We start from the raw sequence: 12588 nt of genomic DNA on the forward strand, positions 1-12588 counted from the left end.
AAGGTGTGGGTGATCGAACCGGGAGAGCTTAGCGCCCTCCAGGATCGCTGGTCAGGACCCTTTGAGGTATTGGAGAAGAAGGGTAAGGCTACCTACTTGGTGGATCTTAAGACCCCTCGTCAGCCCCTACGGGTGCTGCATGCCAACCGCCTCAAACCCCACCACGAGAGGCCCGAAGTCATCTTGATGATGGTGACTGACGGAGCGGAGGACGCGGAAAGCGAGCCTCTCCCCGATTTGTTTGCGTCTCAAGAGAAGGATGGGTCGGTGGAGGGAGTGATTCTCTCCCCATCTCTAACTCCTGAACAGCAGGAGGACTGCCGCCAGGTCCTGGGACAGTACTCTTCGTTGTTCTCCCTTGTTCCGGGTAGGACTCACCTGTGCGTCCATGATGTGGACACAGGAGACAGCCCACCTGTGAAGTCCAAGATCTACCGGATGTCAGACAAGGTGAAGGCCAGCATTAACGGTGAAGTCACTAAAATGCTGGAGCTAGGAGTGATCGAACCTTCTAGCAGCCCCTGGTCCAGTCCGGTGGTGTTAGTACCAAAAGCTGCACCACCGGGTGCCCAACCGGAACTGAGGTTCTGTGTGGACTACCGGGGACTGAATTCAGTAACTAAAACTGATGCTCATCCGATCCCTAGGGCGGATGAATTGATTGACCGGCTGGGAGCTGCCCAATATCTGAGTACCTTTGACCTTACTTCTGGGTACTGGCAGATCTCTTTGACCGATGGAGCAAGGGAAAGGTCAGCCTTCTCCACGCCCAATGGCCACTACCAGTTCTGTGTGATGCCCTTTGGGCTCAAGAACGCACCTGCCACGTTTCAGCGCCTGGTAAACCAGATCCTCACCGGAATGGAGAGTTTCTCTGCTGCTTATCTGGATGACATAGCCGTCTTCAGTAATAGCTGGGAGGATCACTTGCGTCACCTGCAAGCTGTTCTCCAGGCCCTGAGACAAGCTGGATTGACGATCAAGGCCAGCAAGTGCCAGATCGGGCAGGGGTCGGTAGTGCACCTTGGACACTTGGTGGGTAGGGGAGCGGTGCAACCCCTCCAGGCGAAGATCGAGGCCATCATGGCCTGGGAACCCCCCAAGACACAGACTGAGGTCCGAGCTTTTCTGGGCCTCACGGGATACTACCGCCGCTTCGTGAAGGGGTACGGTACCATCGTAGCCCCCCTCACGGAGCTCACGTCCAAGAAACAACCTCGACGGGTAGTCTGGACGGAGGCTTGTCAGCAGGCCTTTGTGAAGCTGAAGCAAGCCATGTGCGAGGCCCCGGTCTTAAGGGCCCCAGACTTTTCCAAGGAGTTCATTGTCCAGACAGATGCATCGGAACATGGCATTGGGGCAGTGTTATCGCAACTCAATGAAGAGGGTCTGGATCAACCCGTGGTCTTCCTATCCCGGAGACTACTTCCCAGGGAACAGAAGTGGAGTGCAATAGAGCGTGAAGCCTTTGCAGTGGTATGGGCTCTGAAGAAGCTGCGGCCATACCTGTTTGGCACGCACTTCCTAGTTCAGACCGACCACAGACCCCTTCGTTGGCTGATGCAGATGAAGGGGGAGAATCCCAAGTTGTTGAGGTGGTCTATTTCCCTACAGGGAATGGACTTTCAGGTGGAACATCGGCCTGGAGTGGACCACGCCAATGCAGACGGTCTCTCAAGGTATTTCCGCCTTAGTGATGAGAACTCCCAAGGGGTTGGGTAGCTCTCCCCACTTTCAGCTGGGGGGGACGCGTGTTAGACCTGTCAGCCCTTTGGGTGGTCCCTCCTCATCATTATTTATTTTGTCCCACTTTTGCCTCAAACCCTGTTAGTATTTTTCCTTTTTGGGAACCACCAGACTTTTTCGTATTGATGCAGATTCAGGGAGCCATTTTATCTACCCCTGGAACTTCTGTCTGAGGGCCTGGAGCACAAAATGGTGGCCACCTGTGACATCATCAGAACCCACTGGAACCTACTAGAACCTTCTGCAACATTCTGGAACCCTGTGACAGTTGGAGGCGGTTTTGAATGTTAGGAAGCTAAGCCAGAGTTGACAGTTGGAGTTGGCAGTTGGCACCTGACTGGTGAAGAGAGAGGAGCAGAAACCTGAAGGAGGAAGGAGTGAGGCAGCAGGGGTGGAAACTTGTGCCTGGAGTGGGGTCCATAAACCCACCCTTGATACTAGTCCCTACTGACTGAGCCCAGCCTGGAGCCCTGTGTGGGAAAAAGCAAGAAAAACCATCTTAAGGACCTGGACAGCAGGAACAGGCCTTAGAAGTAAAGAAAAGCAAGAATCTGACCTGTTTATTGGTTTCCCTGGAGTCCGACATCGAGAAGCCTGAGACCTGGAGCCCGAGGTGGAGAAGCGGCGCTGACTGGAAAGCAGACGTCGTACCCGGAGCCGCCAGAGGTCGAGAGAGGGCGCCGACGGAGGTCGTGGAGAGTACCAGAAGTCAAGGAGGAAGACACCTGAGGTCAAGTGAGCGGCGTCGACGGGGGAGTGAAGTCCGCCCTCCGGAGTCGCCGGAGACCGAGGTGAATCGTGCCGGAGGTCGGGAGTGGAGATCGCACTCCGGAGTCGCCGGAACCTGAAGAGAATCGTGCCGGAGGTCGGGAGTGGAGGTCGCACTCCGGAGTCGCCGGAACCCGAGGAAAGGAGCACCGGAGGTCGGGAGTGGAGATCGCATTCCGGAGCCGACGGAAGTCGACATCGAGCCGAGGCCGCCGACATCGAACCGGAGCCGCCTATCGACGTCGTCAAGAACTGACATTGCGCCGAGGCCGCCGACATCGAACCGGAGCCGCCTCACGGCGTCGACTCGACTCCAGCGACGTCGGAGCTTCATAAAAAGGGCAGTAAGTGGAATAGAGGGCGCCTAAGGCCCTGTGGAGCCCTGAGAGACTAACCTAGGGTGCTGGAACCAGCTTGATTGTGCCAGGGGTGAGCTGAGACTTATACAGAGGGGTTGTGTAGTGTGAGAGAGCCAGATCTCTAGATTCCCCCTTTATCTACCTCAGTTTAGGCCTCAGCCTTGTCCAAGCCAGGGAGTATACCCCTCAGGCCATCCAAATCTTTACAAGCTGGGATTGGGTCAAATCATCCCATAGTACCTCAGGAATGTGAACTGATTTACAAGTGTCACTGTTGGCTTTTATTATTTATTGAGGGTACTGTATTTATTGTATTTATCTAAATTATTCCTGTAATGTATTTATTGCCCTGAGATAACTTATTCCTGCACAGTATTTATTCCCTCACAGTATTTATTTGACCTGAACCTATTTATTGCACCTGTAAAGTGTTATTATTTATTTGACCTGCACTTTGTAAGGAAAAGCCTTGTGTACTGTGATTGTCTTATTATTTACTTAATCAGCAACTAAGAGAAAAGAAGATAAACACAGAGATATTTTCATAATTTTTAAGGTGTAGTGTCGTTTTTGGAACGGATGCACGCATGGTTATTGTGTGGGTATAACGTATGCTTAACACGGTGCCTGACCCCTGACCACTCGAGCCAAGCTACCACTGTGTATGTCTGGAAAGACCCCGTTACCACCACCCTTTCCGGTGTGGGAGTGGGGTTTTTCTAACATGAGGGATACTTCAATTTGCACTGTCCGCTAATCTTAGAGGTGCGTCCAGCATGGTGCTCACTTGCTCTACTAGGATATGGAACATGTCTACTTCACTGCTCAGCTGAGGATACTAGGTGGCTTTCTTCCTCTAGAAGGACTAGGGGTCGGGCTGCCCTTGGGGTGGCTGGCCGCTAGTGGCTCCAGGAAGCCCAGCACTCTCCAACCCATCCTTCAGTCTGGCCCATGATATGACCATTCCTCCCCAAAGAAGAACCCCATGGAAATGATGTGAGCTCATCCATCTCCAGATGACAATGTTACTCCAGTGTAGGATCATTTCAAAACCAAGTCTTTTTATTCCATGTCCTGGCTGATCCACCTGTACAACTTACAGGTGTACACAGGAATGTGTCCTATTTGTTTGTATATTTACTTTTAAAATATATAGCCATAAAATACATATTGATTAAGATTCTAATGTTGCCAATCTAAAGACATTGTTTTACTCCCATACCCTCACCCTCTTCCTCCCATTTCCTGTGCACATATGCAAAATATATCATTTTTTAATTATCTTATGATCAGTGGCACAGAAAGTACATGATTTCCACACAGTTTTGGAATTACCACACTTGCCACATAGTTCACATCTGCTGCATAATTTGTAGATTTCAACAAGTAAAACATTTCTTTTGTATCTCACTTTTATCAAAGGTTAACCAAATGGGCTACACGCGGCAATGCACAGTGTCAGACCCTTTGCAAAGATTAATTGGTCAACTTTGAGTTGCTGATGGTTGTAGTCGTGGCCTAAACTGCTACTAATGAGGAAAAATCGTACCCAGAAAATATTTGTGTGCAAAAATGAGAAAAAAAGTATAATAATATTTCCACAGAATGTTCTGCATTAAACTGCATAAAACCTGTAAGTTGCACCACTACCATGTACATATGGATATACGTGGTATTTAAATAGCATAAACCTAGTCAAAAGGCAGCAGAGTGCTGTCCTAGTCACGTTATGTTAAATTCTTATCAGTAGAAAACAAAGAAGGAAGAAAAATAGCTTGTTCCCTATGAGCTGTGGTAGGGAACTTTGTAAAGAAATGTGGATCAGTTCTTACAGTAACTCCATCTTCAAGCCAGGATATTTATTTGATAAAGCTCCTAATGCATCCATTCTTCTAGCTGATGTGATTGCCACTGGGAATACAACTTTAAAGGTAAACCACTTCAACAATAGAGTCTAAGTTCCACACATAAATCCTAAGGTGGACAGAAAGCACATACCACTGGTCAAGAAATTCTGAAATTATTTAGAAGTCTAATAACTAAGTTCTCCTTACCAGGAAATTATTTCTTCCACAAACCCTACCTTTCAATGTCCAACCCGAAAGACTTAAAATGATTGACAGGAGGAGATCCCATAGATACTAGAGGAGGTGGGAACATTGGTATTGTCCAATGAGGAAGTAGCGACATTGACAGAAGTAGAGGGAACCGAGAACTCCTAGGCCAGAAAGGGACCACTACTATTACCTCCACACCTTCCTCTAAGAGAATCCTTAACAACAGTTTAAGAATAGGAGGAAAAGGGGAAAAGGCATAAAGAAATTTCTGAGGCCGGTGTATGGATAAGGCATCCATTCACCATACCCCGGGAGTCGGCACGTGGGAGCAAACTTTCTGTAGTTAATTGATGTCGGAAGAGGCAAAGAGGTCCAGGTAAGGTCCTCCAAATCTGCAACATATCTCCCTGAATGTTTGATGTGACAGACATAGATCCCTAGATGTCACAAACATTCAGTCTCTACCCTTAATGCATCTGGCCTCCAGAGGTAGAAGGAATCGTTCTGCCCAATTCCTTATCTTCACAGCTACCAGATTCAATGATGACGTCTTCAGTCCTTCCTGCCTGTTGATGTAGGCCAATGCTACACAATTGTTTGTCTGTATAATCACATGATGATGTTTTAGTTGCTTGGAAATGATTGTTAAGCTCCCCAAATTGTCAGCAGTCCTCTCCAGTTCAAGGATTGGTACTTGAATCCACGACCACTACCTCTGTTAAGGGAGTTCCTCCAAAGTTATGTTATGTTATATTACAAAGACTTGTAAGGCGCATAGCTGCCCCAGCGCCGAGGCTTCTGATTGCTGTACCATACCCACTTACCAGAGTTGTTCCCCATCCTATCAAAATGGCATCTGTAGTTAAGATAAAATAGGGATTGGGATTCAAAGCAAATCCCCTAGTAAGGGAAGACTTATTGAGCCACCACTGAAGTTGTGCTGCTACTTGGGACACTTGAGTTGTGACCAGTATTTTCTTCATGTACTCCATGGATGCTGGTTTCCAAAACTTTAGTAGATGAGATAACAGTGGTCTCACCCATTGTGCCAGAAAAACCATGAGGCTATGTGGCCTTGGGCTCTCAACCACCACCTCACTGAAGCCTTGTCTTGTCCAAGCAAATATGTCAAGTTCTGTCTCAACCTCTCTGTCTAGAGGAAGAGAGATCATACCTTATTGAGTACTGAAGTGAGCCCCAATGAAAATCCTCTCCTGGGACAGACTCAACTGACATTTTGCATAGTTGAGAACGAGACTGTGTGTTTTCAGACACTTCTCCATCAGTCTTACTCCCCCTAGGGGTTCCTGCTCTGTTTCTGTCACCAAGAGCCCGTTGTCCAGATATGGGAACACCTACACGCTCTGCAAGTGGAGGGAAGCTACCAGAGGGGTTTTTGTGAATACCCAGGGACAGATTTGATGCCAGAGGGCAATACCTGAAACTGATAGTGGATGCCAAAAACGCCAAATCTCAGAAACCTCTGCTGTACCAATGTAATAGGTATATGAAAATTTGCTTTCCTCAGGTCTATGCTAACTAAAACGTTCATTGGGGAAATCATCAGAATTATATTTTCTGTATTGTCTTCATATTGAAATGTATATTTTTCACCCATCAGTTCAAAATTATTTAGGTCTATGACAAGACGGAAGCTTCCTGTTATTTTCCGACCCAGAAAAATTGCTGATTTTCTGGAACTTGAATAATAGCATTCTTGTGAAGTAACGTTTGTATTGGAGATTTCAAAGTATCTGACTCCTCTTTGCATAAGGACTCTTGAGTAGGAATGTTCCCTGTGTTTGTAGGAGTGTAGAGGTACTATCTTCCGGAGCTGCTGTTCACTATCTCTAAGAACCAAGTACTGTAGGTATATTGTTTCCAAACTTTCAGCAAGTGAGCAATCCTCCCTGCTACTGGCAAGTCTGGGCCACTTTTGGCATATTCCGGATATCTGCTTGGCATTTCCTTATGGAGATCTACTCTTACTGTTATTCTGAGGTTTCAAGGCCTTCCCCTTTTGTCTTTTTGGTTCTTGATTATATTAAGGATGAAGAAGATTGATCATGCCTGAAATAAGAGGAATGTTTCTTCTCCTTAAAAATTCTGTGCAACTTCTCAACTAGTTCTGGAACAGAAAGTTTTACTCCTTCAAAGGGAATTCGCAGAGCTATGGTTTTTGTGCATAATCTGTATTCCAGTCTCAGAGAAAAACAGTTTATCTTGTAGCGACAATTGCTTTTTCAGATAAAGCTGCCACCCTACCTACATAAAAGAGGTGTCGGACATGAATTCTAATTGTTTTTCCAGGTTTTCAATTAGATCTTAGACCATTTAAACAGCCCCTTAAAGTCCACAATCATAGATAGGCTGGTATATTTTTCATAAATCCCTGCTTGCATTGCCAGGTTTGAACCTGCATATGCCTTTTTCAGAACTGAATCAGTCTTTTGAACAATAGGATCTTTAATCATGTTTTCCTCAGCCATTAAAGTGCGCCCAACTAAACTGGCCACCAAAGAGTTGACTGGAACCAAATCTGGAAATTTCTTATCTATGTCTTCAAGCGGAAAAGCTTAGTTATAAAGCGTAGCTTTACAATCCCATCTGGGTCTTTTCATTCCCTCAGGATCTAATCTGGATCTCATCTGACATGTACCGATGGATCGGTAACAAAGGTGCTTGTGACTTTTCAAATTGCCTTAACACCGGCTCTGTAGAATTAGAAGGCAGTTCTTAAAATGGAGACCTTCATATTCATCCGAACTCTGAATATCATCTGAACCAAAAGTTCTTATCAATATATTTGCCTTTCAATTCCAATGTCTGAGTATGTTCTTCCTTCTCTTCATCATTACTGGAAGAATATGTCTCAACTCTTTTCTTTTCAGACTTCTTGGGATCATCTTGTAATCCTACCAATGCATCTAAGAGTATCCTCTTTAACCTCTCAATAAAGGTCTCATCCCCTGGAGGATCTTGTGATTTCTTAGATCTCTTCTTTCAGGGAAGACCTGGATCTGGAGCTAGAGTAAAAGAGGAATCCACAATACTTAGATTTTCTGTGGTGCTTCCCCATCCTAAAGTATTAGTGTGCAACAGTTGAGATGTAACTCAGACTGGGAAAGAAGTCAAAAGTATGCTTCAAAATATCAGATAACTAGTAGCAGTCATGAAAATCACTTACATGCTTCCAGCACTCTTTAAATACCCACAAAATGAGTGCTTGAAGAAAAGAAAGTCCAAGCATGCACATCAGCCATAACCACAAGCACACATATGCCCAGCACTGAGACAGAGTCCTTCTTGCACATGCCTATTGGCTAGAAGGGAATTAAGGGATAAAATAAATGGTGCCAGAGTCGCACCTGTAAATGCAACCGGCATGTAAGGCTCATCAACACAATGCAACCCAGCCTAACTACAACAGGAGACAGCAAAAAGTCAATTTTCCACTACTTTCTCCAAACCACCCCGCTTAAGGGAAAGAGAGATTATACAAAACATAAACCCAGAAGGACACCTCCTCCGTATATTTGTGAAGCTCCCTTAGAGGACAGAGGTACCGGTGGCCCAGTGTCACCACCATTTATTTGCTCTTAAGGAGATGTTAACCTGTAGCACGCTTAACCATTACTTATGTATGTGCACATTATTTTACACTTAGATTCAGTGAAATTAGTGATAGGTTTTCTATTAACTATAGTTAGGAAATGTGCATCTTAAAATTGACAAATCAACATAGGTCTTAGGCACTCAACTCCATATTGAAAATAAAATGTTGTGCTTCTGCTTGCTGTGCATAACTCTTTCTGTTACTGGCACCAGGGTTACTGTATTCTCATTAAAGGTGTTTTTCTAGGTTCCCTTACTAAATGAAGGTTATGTTTTGTAGCAAGTAATTGGTTGGTAAATGATTCTCAACACCTGCACTGGATAGAAGGCAGAGGAGGTGAATATTTCTTTGAGAGATATCATGAAGGCCACATGGATGGAAGAATCTGTCAGTGTATCATCCGTGAGAAGGAGGCTGACACCAAGGACAGTGAGAAAACAGTTTTTTGATTGGTTCTTACTTAGTGAAAACTGTGGACTATATCCCTTTGACTTAAATTTCACATTTTAACTGTGTAAATGTAGTTTAGTCAGTCAGGAGACTTGCCCCGTCCACCTTTGCAGGCGGACGTTCCCTTTCTCTTGAGACCCAATGTTCCTTATGATTCTGCTGATAGACTTCCAATGCTATATTTGCTGACACCAGCTGTTTTAAAACTGTAATCTTATTAATTTGTTAATTAACCTACATAGTTTGCAAACGTATTCCTCTCTGTTGTGCCTGTGGGGCAAATTCTGTTTCACTGTCATTGATATTGCTGAATTTATGATTTTAGCCTCAGTTTGGGATAAAGGACAATCCCAGCGGACACAGAAATTCGAGTTTGTTCCATGTTTGTGTGGCGCAAACACCATCCTTATCTCTCACGCCATCAGAACTACACCGAAACCCAGCAAGCCCCAGTCTTCCTCTGTCAGTGGTGTAGACCCCTGCCAGGTAAAGACCCTTCTGCTACGTCTCCGTCTCAGCCCATGAGACAGGAACAAAATCAGAAAAAGTAGTAGGATTGGCCATACCTTATAGCACCCCTATTAGAAGGTGGATTAGGTCAAATACATTGCTACTTCCTGGTGTGGGTCTGGTGGATGAGGTGAGTTCACCTCACAAGTAAGTGGGACATAGCACGTAGGGATAATACCCCCTTTAGTTATACCTCAGCCATGCATGATACAAGCACTATATAAAAGCAAACCTTTTTCCTTCTTCTATCCCTCCCCTATCCTTCTCAATCCAAATAACTGACTAACATATCCACCACTCAAATTACTTTCATATTTCAGTATGATAATTCACAACAAATCCTTTATGGGTTACGGAGTAGGTTGTTACTCGCCGAAAATGGGCTTCAACGCCTCGTCAGGGCTATGTAAAGGCAATTACAATACAATACCTTATAGCCATGCTTGGCAGCGAAGTCTCATTAAAAACAAGCATTTGCAATGCAATAGGTCTCACCTTTGCATAAGTTTGTGCGTAAACACACACTTTGCACTTATAGTCTTTGCTTAGGAGAAGCAAGGCTGGCAGTAAAAGAGGCGCAGTTACTGCCAGCCTTGCTTCTCGTAAGCAACGACTATAAGTACAAAGTGCGTGTTTACGCAGCGCTTGCAGGTTTTCAAAACACATTAATAAAAGGCATTGTCATTTACAATGCCAATAGCTCAAACTTATGCAAAGGCGAGACCTATTGCATTGCAAATGCTTGTTAATAATCCAACACTTAGTTGGTTTGCTGTTTTCAAACGCCGTTTTTGCAATGGCAAATTAAAACGTCTTATGGAGTACAAACGTGTCACTTCATTACGTCAAATAAAATGGATAGCAAATCACGCAGTATATGTGACGTTTTGTCTGACCGGTCGCATTACAAGTGTGGTTACTATCTTGAGCACCATTTTAAGAAGAGACTGCTTGACATTTTATTTATTTTACATAACAGGAAAACCACCTGAAGCTTTTGGGGCGCTTTACATTAGCACCAGTTATATTACACAAAGTGACATTCATTTTCTTGGCACTTTTTTCAGTTTTATATAGCGCGAACTCGGCCTGAAGGTTATGGATCTCTTTACAGGTGCACCAATAACCTTACACACGGACACATTCATTTTTCAGGCACTAGGAGATTGAGTGATTTTCCCAGAATTACAGAACGTTGAACCGATGTCGAGGTTAGAACCTGGTTTCCCAGTTCCCAAACCAGAAGCTCTGGCCTAAAGCCACATCCTCCTAAAAATTAACATCGGGGATGTGGAATTCCTATAGCCCGACGCCCGGGACCTATAGTTGGGAGTCAAGGGCAACAAGTTTTCATGTGTATTTTGTCCTTTGGACAAGTAGGTCCTACCCCTGCAGCACAAACCCCTTTGGCTGCCAGATGCAGTACCACATTATGGATCAGGGAAGGGCACTAGGCCCTACCCCTGCAGCACAAACCCCTTTGGCTGCCAGATGCAGTACCACATTAAGGATCAGAGAAGGGCACTGTCTGCAGTTAAGGTAATATATTTGTCCCTATATTAATGCTGTTAAAACTTGTATTTATCGTTCATTAATTGAAAGCCTTCATTATTAGGGTGAGCGCTCTCTGTAGATGTTGTAAGCTCTGACTGCACTACTGACAGTGGTGGTTCCAGTATAAAAACGTGTACACATGTTTTCAAAGTTTTGCAATATGAGGCTTTGTATAATGCTCCCAGAATGCTCTCTGATTTTATGCAAATATTTGCAGAAGCTTGAATGCAAGATTGATTCTTTGCTTTCAAGATAAAATGTTTTTTAAAAAAATGAAATCAGGAAAACTTTTTGCCAAACTACTGTAAAATTTCAGGTACCATTTCCTTGCAGCATCATTTAGTAACATGTGTTGATGCATGCTAGTATTTCCCAAAAATATTCATAATGGAAAATCAGTGTAACTAGTTTTAATAAGATTATGGTAAACAAAAATAAACAAGCATTGCTAAAGCCAGTAGGTCTGAAATTGGTAGTCAGCTTTTTAGTTTTGTCAATGTGTGAATTTGTTTGGTATTGCTTTTGTAAAACCTTATTGGTGTGGGAGCTGCCAGGCCCTCACCATAATACCAAACATTAGCAAAGGCAAAAATTGGTTTTGGTCTCAAAAAGCACACACTGCCACAGTTGTTTCTGGCACTGAACAAACCTACTTTGTGTGCCGATATGCTCCTTGTGAAAGAGCACAATGCTGTTACTCAGAGAAGCCAGCTGATACAGAGAGGGACAGAATTTTAATAAACTCAAAAGGTCATGGTCAACGCCAGACCAAATTAGGGGTCCAATTATTGAAGAAAGTCTCAAGAGTGCACCCATTGTATATGTCCTTGCATTAAGTGCAGCTATACGGCTTTCGTGAGTTCCCAAGAATTTACAGAAGTAGGACAAGAAATAGTACTCCTAGAAAATATTTGTGAACTGCATTTTAGCATGAACAAATATGCATGTGCAGATTTGCTCATGCGAAAATCTGAGTGTTTGCAAGTTCACTTTCCCTCCAACCACTTTTTTCCCAACTCTGGAAGAATGTTTACGTCTGCCATTGTCAGGAATACATCTCCAACATTTCTCAGTATAGGAAAAGATTAAGGAAGAGTTGTTGAAAACCCTTAAAACATGCAAGTTATTACGTTTGCACAGACTCAAAAGGGCATTCTAACCCTGGAAATATTGCTTACCACTACCTTCAGCCCCGGTATGTAGCTCTGCAGCAATACACAAGTATTCAAACACTACTTTGGTATGAGCTCAGGCATAATCAGAGAGGCTATATAAGAGCTCTTATATAATGAGATTGCTGTCATAATGTGTCGCTCCACTACATGGCACCAAAGGGATAAGTGGATTTTGTTAAAGGACAAGTAGATTTATGAAGCAACCTGCCCCATGGACAAGTAGATATTTTATTAAATTCCACACCCCTGAACATGACTTTGCAGCATTTTTCAGTGTAGTGTTCGTGTTCACCAGCGTCTCTCTCTTCAAACTAACATGCTTTTACAGACATCTAAAAACAAGGACTGGAAGT

Source organism: Triturus cristatus, chromosome 11 (genome assembly GCF_964204655.1).
Source record: "Triturus cristatus chromosome 11, aTriCri1.1, whole genome shotgun sequence".
Taxonomy (NCBI): Eukaryota; Metazoa; Chordata; class Amphibia; order Caudata; family Salamandridae; genus Triturus; species Triturus cristatus.